Source organism: Electrophorus electricus, chromosome 2, assembly GCF_013358815.1.
Source record: "Electrophorus electricus isolate fEleEle1 chromosome 2, fEleEle1.pri, whole genome shotgun sequence".
NCBI lineage: Eukaryota > Metazoa > Chordata > Actinopteri > Gymnotiformes > Gymnotidae > Electrophorus > Electrophorus electricus.
This window is the reverse complement of record NC_049536.1, coordinates 5,893,943-5,906,375: the sequence shown is the minus strand read 5'-3', so window position 1 is coordinate 5,906,375 and position 12,433 is coordinate 5,893,943.

Below are 12,433 nucleotides of genomic sequence, written 5' to 3'. Positions count from 1 at the left end.
AATTAATATCCTCGCGGAAGGTCTCCACGTGAACTAGTCATGGTTAATTAAACATTTACATGCAAACACCTACCGATCTTTTGTCCGCTGTAATTTATACCATCAATATGCCGTTTAATCAAAAGCAAAGGGGGGGGTGGGGGGGTGGGCATATGTTTGCTTCAAACATACTAATTGGCACCATGCTGACTCGTTGCAGTCAGGTTTAGAAAAGCTTGGATGTAATATCATTCAAAAGCGGTGGACGGCACATGACGTATCCATGCCGCTTTTGTGAGAGCTGAGAGCGTCTTTTGAAGCTGCGGTGAGTCTGTTAACCTACCAAGAGGACACTACGCTCTGTCATATTGCTCATCATCTGATGGGCTGTGCTCACTGCTCCTTAGCCCACACGAGACACACATAGAAGGTGACGGACTAATAAGGGACTCAAGCCACTTCTAATGGGCTAAATGAAATTACACCCCTTCCCTCCGCCCAGTGCCCCTAGGACAAGTTTCTTTTCATTATTTTCCAATATTTTTTTTTCCCTCAGCTGAGTTTTAAAGTGGGATTTTGGCCAGTGGCAAAAAAATAGCAACATCTTTTATCTTTTTTTTTTCTCCGCTGACTATTAGACTCTGATGTTGTTCTTGATCAAACATAATAGAATGAGTCCATTCTTCAGAAGACCAATGGCGCGCTCAGAAATTAAAATGCCTGCAAGTCTTTAAAACATCGCGCCATGGGATAATAGAAATAACGCAGAGAGCATTTTTCATGAATATTGAGTCCACTAGGGGGGGGCCTTAGCATTTAACAGATATCCTTAAAATGAATATATTTTCCTAATGCATCAGTGACTCAAAATACGCTTGTTGGAGCATACTGGAACAAAAATACATTTTACTCCAAAAAACTACACATTTCTACTACAAGTTCATTTAACATGAATTATAGAAATACTGATTAATAAATCTCATTATTCTTAAAATATTTTTGTTTCAAATAAACAAGAGCAATCTGATATACCTAAGGAGAGTTAAGGAGAGAGTGAACAGTTGTTAGCAAATGAAACATAACATGTTTGCAGAAGAGAGAAAGTTATATTTCAGCTTGTACACAAAGTACCTTTTCTGAACACTCACATGCACACACACACACACACACACACACACACACACACACACAGAATTATAGAGATAGCAAAAAAATGCTTTCATCTCTTTGACAAACAGCAACGCTTAGAGTAAAATTCTATGTGCATCTAAGTGCTGGATGGCTCACACCAACTGTAACAAGAGCACTACCTCTATCTCAAACACGTGTCATCCAGAAACAATATTATTGAGCTGTAAACAATGAATGCCCCTAATGGCCAAAGATTATTCATGAAATGCTACACAATCAGGCTGTTAACCACTGGAGATTTAATAAGGCACATCCTTAATACTTTCATTTTCTTTAGCATCTTGGATGCCTAAACAACCAGTGTTCATTAAACCAATCCAACTTCTTGTCTTTCATAAGCAATATTTGTGCTTAAAACTCATTCTGGCCTAAAGTTTCCAGTAACCAAACCCCTCTGTAAACTAAATAACAATTTCCATTTAGCTAGTATGACTATATACAATGTCATGAGGTTCTGTCACAAGTGTTCAAGGATCAATAAATGAAACATTTAAAATAAAGTACAAGACTAGTCTTTAGGAAGACTAGCAGAAGACTAAACTTTCATAGTCAGTCTTTGGCCACACCCTGCCTCCACTAAAATACCTGCCAAAAGGTGACAGATGACAATGGTAAATGAAAGGAGTCATTGGCTTTGCAGAGTAGAGCCACACCTAATTGGAACATATGTGCCTCTTTCAAGCCCTGGGCCTGAGCCTGTGAGAGATGCCTGCGTTGGCCTCCGTGTGGCTCTCGCTCAGTGCTGTCAGTGGAAATGGATGAATAAACAAACCCGTGGGAGTGCCGGTCCCATCTCGCCCAGGGGCCAGGGCCGAGGGCCCCCATCAGAGTCTGGGGCCGTATGGAGCCTCTCTAGCCTCACGCCTCACAGCTGCTTCAGATGGTATGCTCACTTTTTCATCCAGCTCCAACATGATGTGGAGGCTACAATTAACACCGCCCTGATCTGTGCAAGGGAGAAACCCGTGGAACGCTGGCCAGCAGCAGGAGAGGCTCACTGTGGGCGACATGTCAGGTACTCCTTTAATGTCATGACCTCTTTACTTTAATGAGAGCGAAAGGCCTCACGCAGCCCTTTAAACACTCTGTATGTCAGTACCATGCATCAGATTTAGCTGTGGTGAGCACAGGTGACAATAAATGTGCTCTGCACATGATTCAGCGCTTTCATGTGTCTGTGGTTACTGGTAATTTGGCACTGTATGTTGCATTTTATTATTAAAAAAAAAAAAAGTTCCCAAATGTTCCCGATACAGTAAATATAAAGTGCAAGGATATGGAATCTGTCACTAGGTAACAACAGCTTGGCATATTTTTGTCATGTTGGCATTACGTGGGTGATGAAAAAAGCTTTGAAATAGGCCAAATATTTCATTAACAAAACAAAATTCCATAGAAATCACTCTCAGCTTTTAGCTCATCCTCATTATGTTTCTCACGGAGGAATTCACAATACACACCCAGCGCACATGTTTGCCTAAAGTCTAAAAAAATGTCTATGTCCATTGTAGTGTAAACAGGGCATGTAAACAATTTGAACTGCACTGCTATTGGGGGTAGAAGAGAAGATGAATAGGACTTAAAGCCACATCGTGCAAGTTGTTTATCCATGTGCTGTTTGCTGTGTCAATCAGCATCAGGTGATGATACTGAGTGAACTCCCCGGAGAGCGCAGGAGTGAGCAACACAGCACCAACCAATTCATCTTCCCCTTTCAGATCACAACACACCTTAGACATAGCTCGCATAAACAAGGCCTCTTATATACGCCGAACGAGACCCTGAAACACAACAACCCATAATGCAGAACAGACAGAACATAAGACACAATACATAAATAATACACACCCAGAAAAGGAACCGTAGCATTCCTAGCAACCCTTTATAAGGTGTGCAGGAAATCACAATGTGCACAGCTACAAAAACCATCATTCTAATCACAAAGGCCTAAAGCTGATGATAAGCTATTAATGCAAGTGATGCACATACAAGTACTTATTATTGTTGATTTACTTTTTATCAGAATACAATGAAAAGGGCAAAAAAGTAAAACCTTCTAAAGAAGGCGGGGTGATATCTTTATTAATACAGCATAAGCATGCAAAGTTCATTAATCGCAGAGTGAAGAATATTTGGGGATTTGCTAAATGAAATAGCATTTAGCCTTGTGCAAAGTACAGAGATGGATCTGTAAGGAACATGTGCATAACCTAGAAGAGGGAAGTTGTGTCCCGGAGGCCTCTGAGTTTCCCACTGCAAGGGGTCAAACCCTCCATGATCTCTTCTAATCCAGGGCCAAGCCCTGGGCTCTCGACAGCCCAGCCCAGCCTCTCACCCCTTGTGGTGCAGCGTGTGGGCCGACGCTAATGCGGCGTGCACGGGCGAGGAATTCCTGCAGGACGCCGCAGAGCGAGCCGTAGGCAGGGGGTCTCTAAGCTGCTGTCACGCCTCGCCTAATTATGATTAATGGCGTACCTGGGAAGATGTCTTCTCCGCTGAGTTTACAATGAGACGCATTCGCTAAATATTATCGCTGCGGCGGGGTGGCTGCCGGGGGATCCGATGCTGGAGCAGGGAACGGGCGGTGTGCAAGAGCCAGTGCATTAGGAAGGAAACCGCGCACCGTTCCAGACTGGTGCCATTTGCAGTACCGGCACCTAAGCAGTCACAAATGCTTTATATTATAATGCGTAAATGAAAATGTGTGTCATGGTGCTGCCAATGAAATAGCTGTACTGAAAGGACTGAAATCATTCCTCATTCATTTAATTATCCAGGCACTGCTGACAATGCATGCGTTTCTCATAGAAGTGCCATAAATAAGGTAAAGGAACACAGTACATTCGTGTTAGGTGTTTTCAGTCGATCAGCCCAGTAACAAAGACAGCAACAAAGCAGGTTTTATTTATACTGCCTGCATGTCTTTCTCGCTGTGCACACACCAGGTATTTAGCTGCCACTCTGTGTGCGAGGAGTTTACAAAGAGGAAGCTCGCAAACCAAGACAGACTATCTAAGTTAGTAGAATAACAGCTTGATAGTGTTCTGACTAGGCATATCCAATTAAAGCATGTCAGGGGTTTCTCTCTCGCTCTCTCGCTCTCTCCCTCCCTCTCTTCCTTCCTTCCTCTCTCCAGGCTAGATTGTTATAAATGCTGTTTATGATGCTGCTATGACATCTGTGAAGGGCAGGCCTGCCAGAGGATGCAGGCGTGTTATATTTCTTCAGTGGTGAATACGTTATGGCATTATGGCTGTGTAAGTGACCCTGTGTCATAACGGAGAGGCTCCCTTCAGCTCAGAAGCCGAGAGAAGTGCTCCTCTGGTGTCGTGCAGACCTGGCTCGAGTGCTGTTTGCTTTTCTGCTCACTCAGGAGAAGGTGGACAAACATGGCTTCAACACTGATACTATCTGCTGCAAAGCTGTTGGTTAAATCGTACAATATAGTAATCCAGTATGGACACTTAAATATTTGTGAAAACGTTCTGCTAAATGTTATTAATGAGGTTAACATAGGTTAACAGGATACTTATAAGCAATGTTCTGAAAATTACATAAAGTAGAAATAGAAAGAAATGTAACTCTAGGTAGCTGCCTTGTTTTTTTTTTTTCACTTGACAAACCCTGTGACATTTATCAGATTGAAAGAAAAAAAAATAACATGTCCTGATAGTCTGTTTTATTCACTTGCAAACAGGAGGCCAAACTTGAAAAATACCAGAGCTGAGATAAACACAGCACTTTAAATGTCAGGGAGATAATTATGAGCCACTTTAGCATGTTTGATAGTTTTATGGCCTCTCCATAATGTGCCACCCAGGTCCATAGATTTTCTGCTAAGGAGACTGACGTCGTTGGGAGACACCTGATCTGGCTGGACTGTCCTTCATCACCATCTCTCAGCCATATGCTTTATGGCAAACAGTAAAACATTTTAGTACTAAATAAATTGAGATCATATCGAAATGCTGCTAGCATATATGTGAGGGAAGACCTAAAGTTATCCTTTAGCATCAGCAAGCCCATAGTTTATCATAATGCGAGGAGATGTCTGGGGCTGGTACACCTCATTGGCTTTTCTTGCTTAGTTAGATGGTGAAGGTCAGAGTTCCTTAGGCTTTTATGGCTGTTTAATTTTGGAGAATTATCATGTGAGGATGGATGCTGATTTACAGCCTGGTGAGAAGTGGCTGTCAGACTGGCTGAGTTTAAGGGCAGCTGGGCTATGGTGCAGGTTCCCTGTCTGACCCGCTGTAAGACTGCATGTTCTGCTGGGTCCCTGTCTGACCCGCTGTAAGACTGCATGTTCTGCTGGGTCCCTGTCTGACCCGCTGTAAGACTGCATGTTCTGCTGGGTCCCTGTCTGACCCGCTGTAAGACTGCATGTTCTGCTGGGTCCCTGTCTGACTCGCTGTAAGACTGCATGTTCTGCTGGGTCCCTGTCTGACCCGCTGTAAGACTGCATGTTCTGCTGGGTCCCTGTCTGACCCGCTGTAAGACTGCATGTTCTGCTGGGTCCCTGTCTGACCCGCTGTAAGACTGCATGTTCTGCTGGGTCCCTGTCTGACCCGCTGTAAGACTGCATGTTCTGCTGGGTCCCTGTCTGACCCGCTGTAAGACTGCATGTTCTGCTGGGTCCCTGTCTGACCCGCTGTAAGACTGCATGTTCTGCTGGGTCCCTGTCTGACCCGCTGTAAGACTGCATGTTCTGCTGGGCCCCTGTCTGACTCGCTGTAAGACTGCATGTTCTGCTGGGTCCCTGTCTGACCCGCTGTAAGACTGCATGTTCTGCTGGGTCCCTGTCTGACTCGCTGTAAGACTGCATGTTCTGCTGGGTCCCTGTCTGACCCGCTGTAAGACTGCATGTTCTGCTGGGTCCCTGTCTGACCCGCTGTAAGACTGCATGTTCTGCTGGGTCCCTGTCTGACCCGCTGTAAGACTGCATGTTCTGCTGGGTCCCTGTCTGACCCGCTGTAAGACTGCATGTTCTGCTGGGTCCCTGTCTGACCCGCTGTAAGACTGCATGTTCTGCTGGGTCCCTGTCTGACCCGCTGTAAGACTGCATGTTCTGCTGGGTCCCTGTCTGACCCGCTGTAAGACTGCATGTTCTGCTGGGTCCCTGTCTGACCCGCTGTAAGACTGCATGTTCTGCTGGGTCCCTGTCTGACCCGCTGTAAGACTGCATGTTCTGCTGGGTCCCTGTCTGACCCGCTGTAAGACTGCATGTTCTGCTGGGTCCCTGTCTGACCCGCTGTAAGACTGCATGTTCTGCTGGGTCCCTGTCTGACCCGCTGTAAGACTGCATGTTCTGCTGGGTCCCTGTCTGACCCGCTGTAAGACTGCATGTTCTGCTGGGTCCCTGTCTGACTCGCTGTAAGACTGCATGTTCTGCTGGGTCCCTGTCTGACCCGCTGTAAGACTGCATGTTCTGCTGGGTCCCTGTCTGACTCGCTGTAAGACTGCATGTTCTGCTGGGTCCCTGTCTGACCCGCTGTAAGACTGCATGTTCTGCTGGGTCCCTGTCTGACCCGCTGTAAGACTGCATGTTCTGCTGGGTCCCTGTCTGACCCGCTGTAAGACTGCATGTTCTGCTGGGTCCCTGTCTGACCCGCTGTAAGACTGCATGTTCTGCTGGGTCCCTGTCTGACCCGCTGTAAGACTGCATGTTCTGCTGGGTCCCTGTCTGACTCGCTGTAAGACTGCATGTTCTGCTGGGTCCCTGTCTGACCCGCTGTAAGACTGCATGTTCTGCTGGGTCCCTGTCTGACTCGCTGTAAGACTGCATGTTCTGCTGGGTCCCTGTCTGACCCGCTGTAAGACTGCATGTTCTGCTGGGTCCCTGTCTGACTCGCTGTAAGACTGCATGTTCTGCTGGGTCCCTGTCTGACCCGCTGTAAGACTGCATGTTCTGCTGGGTCCCTGTCTGACCCGCTGTAAGACTGCATGTTCTGCTGGGTCCCTGTCTGACCCGCTGTAAGACTGCATGTTCTGCTGGGTCCCTGTCTGACCCGCTGTAAGACTGCATGTTCTGCTGGGTCCCTGTCTGACCCGCTGTAAGACTGCATGTTCTGCTGGGTCCCTGTCTGACCCGCTGTAAGACTGCATGTTCTGCTGGGTCCCTGTCTGACCCGCTGTAAGACTGCATGTTCTGCTGGGTCCCTGTCTGACTCGCTGTAAGACTGTGTTTGCTGCTGATAGCTGCTGTTAGGGCATTAACTGGTTTACCTGTAAAATTCTTCACTTTTCTTACAGTCAAATGAGTGAAAACATCGGATCAGAATTTTTCTACAAACACACTTCCCCTTCACCAGCGTGTCATCAATGCCAAGTCTCTCACATCAAAGTGAAATTTAAATCTTTCGTCAGTAAAAGTTGTGAGGACGATTTGTAGAAAATGCCTATGTAACATTCAATATCTATTTATTAATTAGTATTTTGCTGACTGAGGTGGATTTTCCACCCTGGATTGTGGTCCTGGAAGCTCCCAGTAGCGAGGCATTAGTTATGTCGCCAGCTATGTCCAGTCTGCCGAGTGCAATAGACACAAGGAGGAATCAATCTGTAGTTTGTGTGATTTATTTATTCTCGAGGGGATTCCATGATATATCAACACTCTTGCACTACCATAATGTCTGCAAAAATGCAACATATTCAATTAAAAGGTCCAGTGTGAACGAAACAAACAATTTACAGGGATGCAGGCCAAATAGAACAAAATTTAAGAAAACATGATTTAATTATGGAAATGTTGAACTGATGATGGGCAAGGAAAACCCTTTTTATTAGCCTCCCACAGAACTCTCTCTTGTCGGCATAATCAACACAATCTGCATAATTTACATTAGTTACTTAAAAATGCTATGCTCAGTTTGAGCGAAAAAGTAAAGAAGTTTGTTTTTTCATGTTTGTGCCTATTAGCCACAAATTAATTAATCCTCTCTCCCAGAACTGAACTGAGCCACAAGCTATATTAATACATAACAGTTTTCCCAGTATGGAAATGAAGTACATGGGAAAGTGCTATTATTTTCACAAACATCTCCATATTTATGGCACTCACAGCTAAACAGCAGTGCTAGCGGATGTAGGCTATTCCTTGACCCAAATAGTGATTTTTCCCCCTAAATTATTTATTCATGGGGAAAGGTGTGGTTTCCGACGAAGCAAAGACCTCAAAGAGCTCAAAAGCTTGCGCTTGCGTGCTCACTCTCCCGGCACGTACACAGACTGCACACAGAAGCCCGCACCCATGCCGCTTAGCCACTAGAGGGCGCAGCAATCTTCAGAGAACGGACACTGCCTGCATCTACGAAATGAGTTCAACTCCCGCTCTGACCATGACTGGAAATATTCGATCACAAATTACTACAGAAAGTTCTGATGCCTCTTTGGCATATTTGACATATTAAACTAACTGAACCTGTATGTGTGCAATGGGGTAGGTGACGCTCGGTTATATGTTCTCCACAGTGATTCTCTCTCTCTCTCTCTCTCTCTCTCTCTCTCTCTCTCTTTCACGCATCTTCATTTTACTTCTCTCCATCCATCATGATGTCCTAAAATACTTCATCGCTTTCTTTGGGGATTGTTTGTTTTGTTGTTTGTCAACATGACGGAAGAGATGTGCTTTTCTAAAGCCCTATGTTAAAGAGGCACCCTGAAGAAGAATATACACAAGGTTTCCATGGAGCCCATTCATGTGCAAATGTCTTCATTTAAATATTTTTAAGAGGATCAGTTCAGATTACGCCAAAGTTTGACAGAGATAATTCGATGGCTTGTGTAACGGCTTTGTTCACCAGGACGATCATTTATTGCACGTCAACCTACCTCAACAGCCCACATATTTAATTAAGTTTACTTTGAGAAATGGGGACATATGTGTGGCTCCAGAATTATGTCTACTTTGAGAATGAAAGCAACATTGGCAGCACTTTCCAAATTAGCTCGCACTTCTAATCTGACTCAGTTTGTACTTAATTCTTTAGTTTTAGTTTAAAGGCAAAAGTGGATTAAAAATCCCACTTTTAGCATATATGGATCATAAAGCAGGATTGTTTTAGGTGCATGAGAGGGTATTGCTAGTGTACTTGTGGCCAAAAACACCCCCAAAACAAACAAACACAAAAACAAAAAGCCTCACCACTATACACCCAATAAGACTGTAGTTAACTGCTAAATATCTTCATAATAATGTACGAATATTGACCTCTAAACAGTTGCAGGTTTAACACAAAGCCATAGCTCTAGTCGCCACTCGCTCTCCAGCTTGCATTATGTATAAACGTACCATGGAGACCCCCTAGTATTTGGGACAAGTAAGAAAGCGCTTAAATATTTATGCCTAAGCCTCTTGAGGCCTGCTATTAGTCCTGAGATGTTTTACTTTCGGGGACTGTCACAGTGCTCTAATGGCCATTAACTACAGGGGTGACAGAGACCTCTAGGTCAAACATTTTGAAGTGACAAAAGGCTGCGATAGAATCACTTGCTGAGCCCCAAATTACTTCTGTGTCATTGCTGGACAATATTTCCTCCAGAAGCATCCCTCCCTCCGTTAACGCCATGACCCTTTCCACTGCATATGGAAATGATTGTTTGTATATGGCACCAGGGGATGGAGACGGCAGGATCTTTGGGATAAAGCTGGTGCCAGCACAGCCAGCACAGCCGTCCCCTGGTTTTGTTGTGCTTTGTGAGAAACGTTGATCAAAACAGGTTGAGCATGAAGACGGGGAGCTGGGAATGAACATGTTGGGGTGGAGCACTGAAGATGGGGAGTCCAAACATACAAGACCCCACGGAGAACAGCACACAACGCGCGCAGGAAGTGGAGAACAGCACACAACGCGCGCAGGAAGCGGAGAACAGCACACAACGCGCGCAGGAAGCGGAGAACAGCACACAACGCGCACAGGAAGCGGAGAACAGCACACAACGCGCACAGGAAGCGGAGAACAGCACACAACACACTCTAAATGGAGAACACCACACAACATGCACTATTACAGGGGCAGTTATTTATCTTTTTATAAAATGAAACTCGATGATTTTATGTCAAAAAAATTATATATATATATATATATAATGCAATTCCTGTGTCAATAATGTTAACAAAACATAATATATTTTATTGTTTAGAAATTAGAAATGAAATTGGTATTAATATCCTGCACTGTAAAGAAGAGGTCAGAAAATCAAAACAAGGCCCTATTTTGTGTCACACTGTTACTGTGACACGTAACATCATTTCCCCTTAGGAGTTCCAACAGACATGGAAATCCTAGAGGATCCATCTTCATAACACGGATCCCAACCTTAACTGGAAAGTTTAACGGCAGCCGTTTTGGGGGGTGGGGGGGTAACGTGTGAAGGGGACAGGCACAATTGGATGGACGGCAAACCGCCTCCAGAAAGGGACTCGAGCACAGAAGAGGCAGCGAGGCTCCAAATCCCCCTCTCAAGCCTAAGTGGGTGGTCCTTTCTCTGCGGGGAGCGGGGCAGTCGCCAGGCATTTGGGAGGGAGGGCGGCGAAGGGCCGAGCTGCAGGACCGTGGCTCACCAGTGCAGCCCATACAGCCACAGAATGATATTCACGCTACACTGGGTTTATTTAGAGCCCGAGAGCTGGCACTGGCCGATCAAATGACAGCCAGAGTTTGAGCCCCCCTGAGGATTAAAATGATTCAAGAGAGAAAGGGAGAATGACTTGAGAAAGGGAGCGATTCAGGAGAAAAGCCTGTTTTCAGGGATTTAGCCCAAACATGAACTAAAAGTACAACAGCAGGCTGCCGTATAATAACCTGAGACGAGTGTGGGATGAAATATCCAAATCTGGAGAAGAAGCTGGATCGCACTGTGCTCAGTAACCATTTAGATCATATAAATCTAATGACACAACGGCAGGAAGCATTCACACTCTACCATCTGCTGCAAGGCAGCAGTGCGTTCGCTAAAATATTCTCCTCCCGCTTCTGCCTCTGCGAGGCCATGAGAACAGTGTAACATGCTTGAGCAACCCAGTGTAATGCTGATTTACTACATACTGTCACACGCATCACACCTTGCCATGTCAAATAAAAGTCCGCCAGAAGGATCGGGCAGCTGACAGGCAGGTGGGTGCTTTGGTAGATCCGGACTACTCTCTGGAGGACAAGGGAGAGCGGCGAGGAGAAGAGAGAGCGAACACTCGTCGACGCCGAAGCTCAAACAATAAGAGAGTCGTTAGAAATTTAGGAGGAAAATAATTTTCTTTGAGCCTTTGAGAAAGGCTCGCGTGAGATCCAGAATTCGTGTTCCATACATTTGGGTCATAAATGAATGACGAAGTGTCATCTTTTGTGTTGAAATTAATTGAAATTAACACAACACTGAAATAAATGTTTATTTTAATGGTTAGAAAGGAACATGGAGGGTTTTTTATTTATGGATACATGTTAGTTATGTGTTTTTTTCCCCATTCTATCTTAAGTATAATCCAAAATCTGCAGAATGTAGGAAGCAGGCTACCAAACGACACCTTTTTATCTAGAGACAAAATCCCAAGAACCCTCCAAAATGCTACAGCATAAGAATGACAAATAACAGGGTGTTAGCGCCTAGCAGCAAAGCACATTAGGACTGTTTAAGTTGGCCCCTACAAAGTCACACATTTCAATTATTTCAAAGCAGTCTCCAATTAAAAGCTGCAAACATGCCTTTTGAATGCAAACTAACACAATTAAAAGTGTTTCAGGAGTGTATTAGAGGAATCAGTTCTGAATTAGTCCACTGAATACACAAGCTCCCCCCCGGTTTCATCTCCCACTCCTTTCAGCCGAGCCGAGGAGAGAGGGAGAGGGCCCTTTTTGAAGTCGCAACGGGTTTTCTTTCTCTCTCTCTTTCCCTCTTTCTCTCCCTCTCTCCCTCAGAGGAAAAGAAGATTGAGTCAGCCTAATCTGCTACTTGTACATTTGAATGTGTATTGAGGGCAGATGATCCTGGTTGCCTGATAATGGCCCAGGTGCAGAGACAGTGGCCGTGGCTAACTTCTTCTCAGCAGGGGCCGTATATCATGGCGAGGCAGGCCACCCTTTGAAGATGCATGCCTGCTTTCAGGGACTGATTTGTGGCCAAGGAGGCCGGGGCTTTACAGCCGTGGTGGAGCGGAGCAGGGCGGAGTGGCCCCCTCCACGCAAACGCTGGCGAGAACAGCTCGACTCTGCGCTGCGGGCTCAAGGGTCCTCCACTAAATCACACCAGCTGTCCCGACGAGCGGGACTTT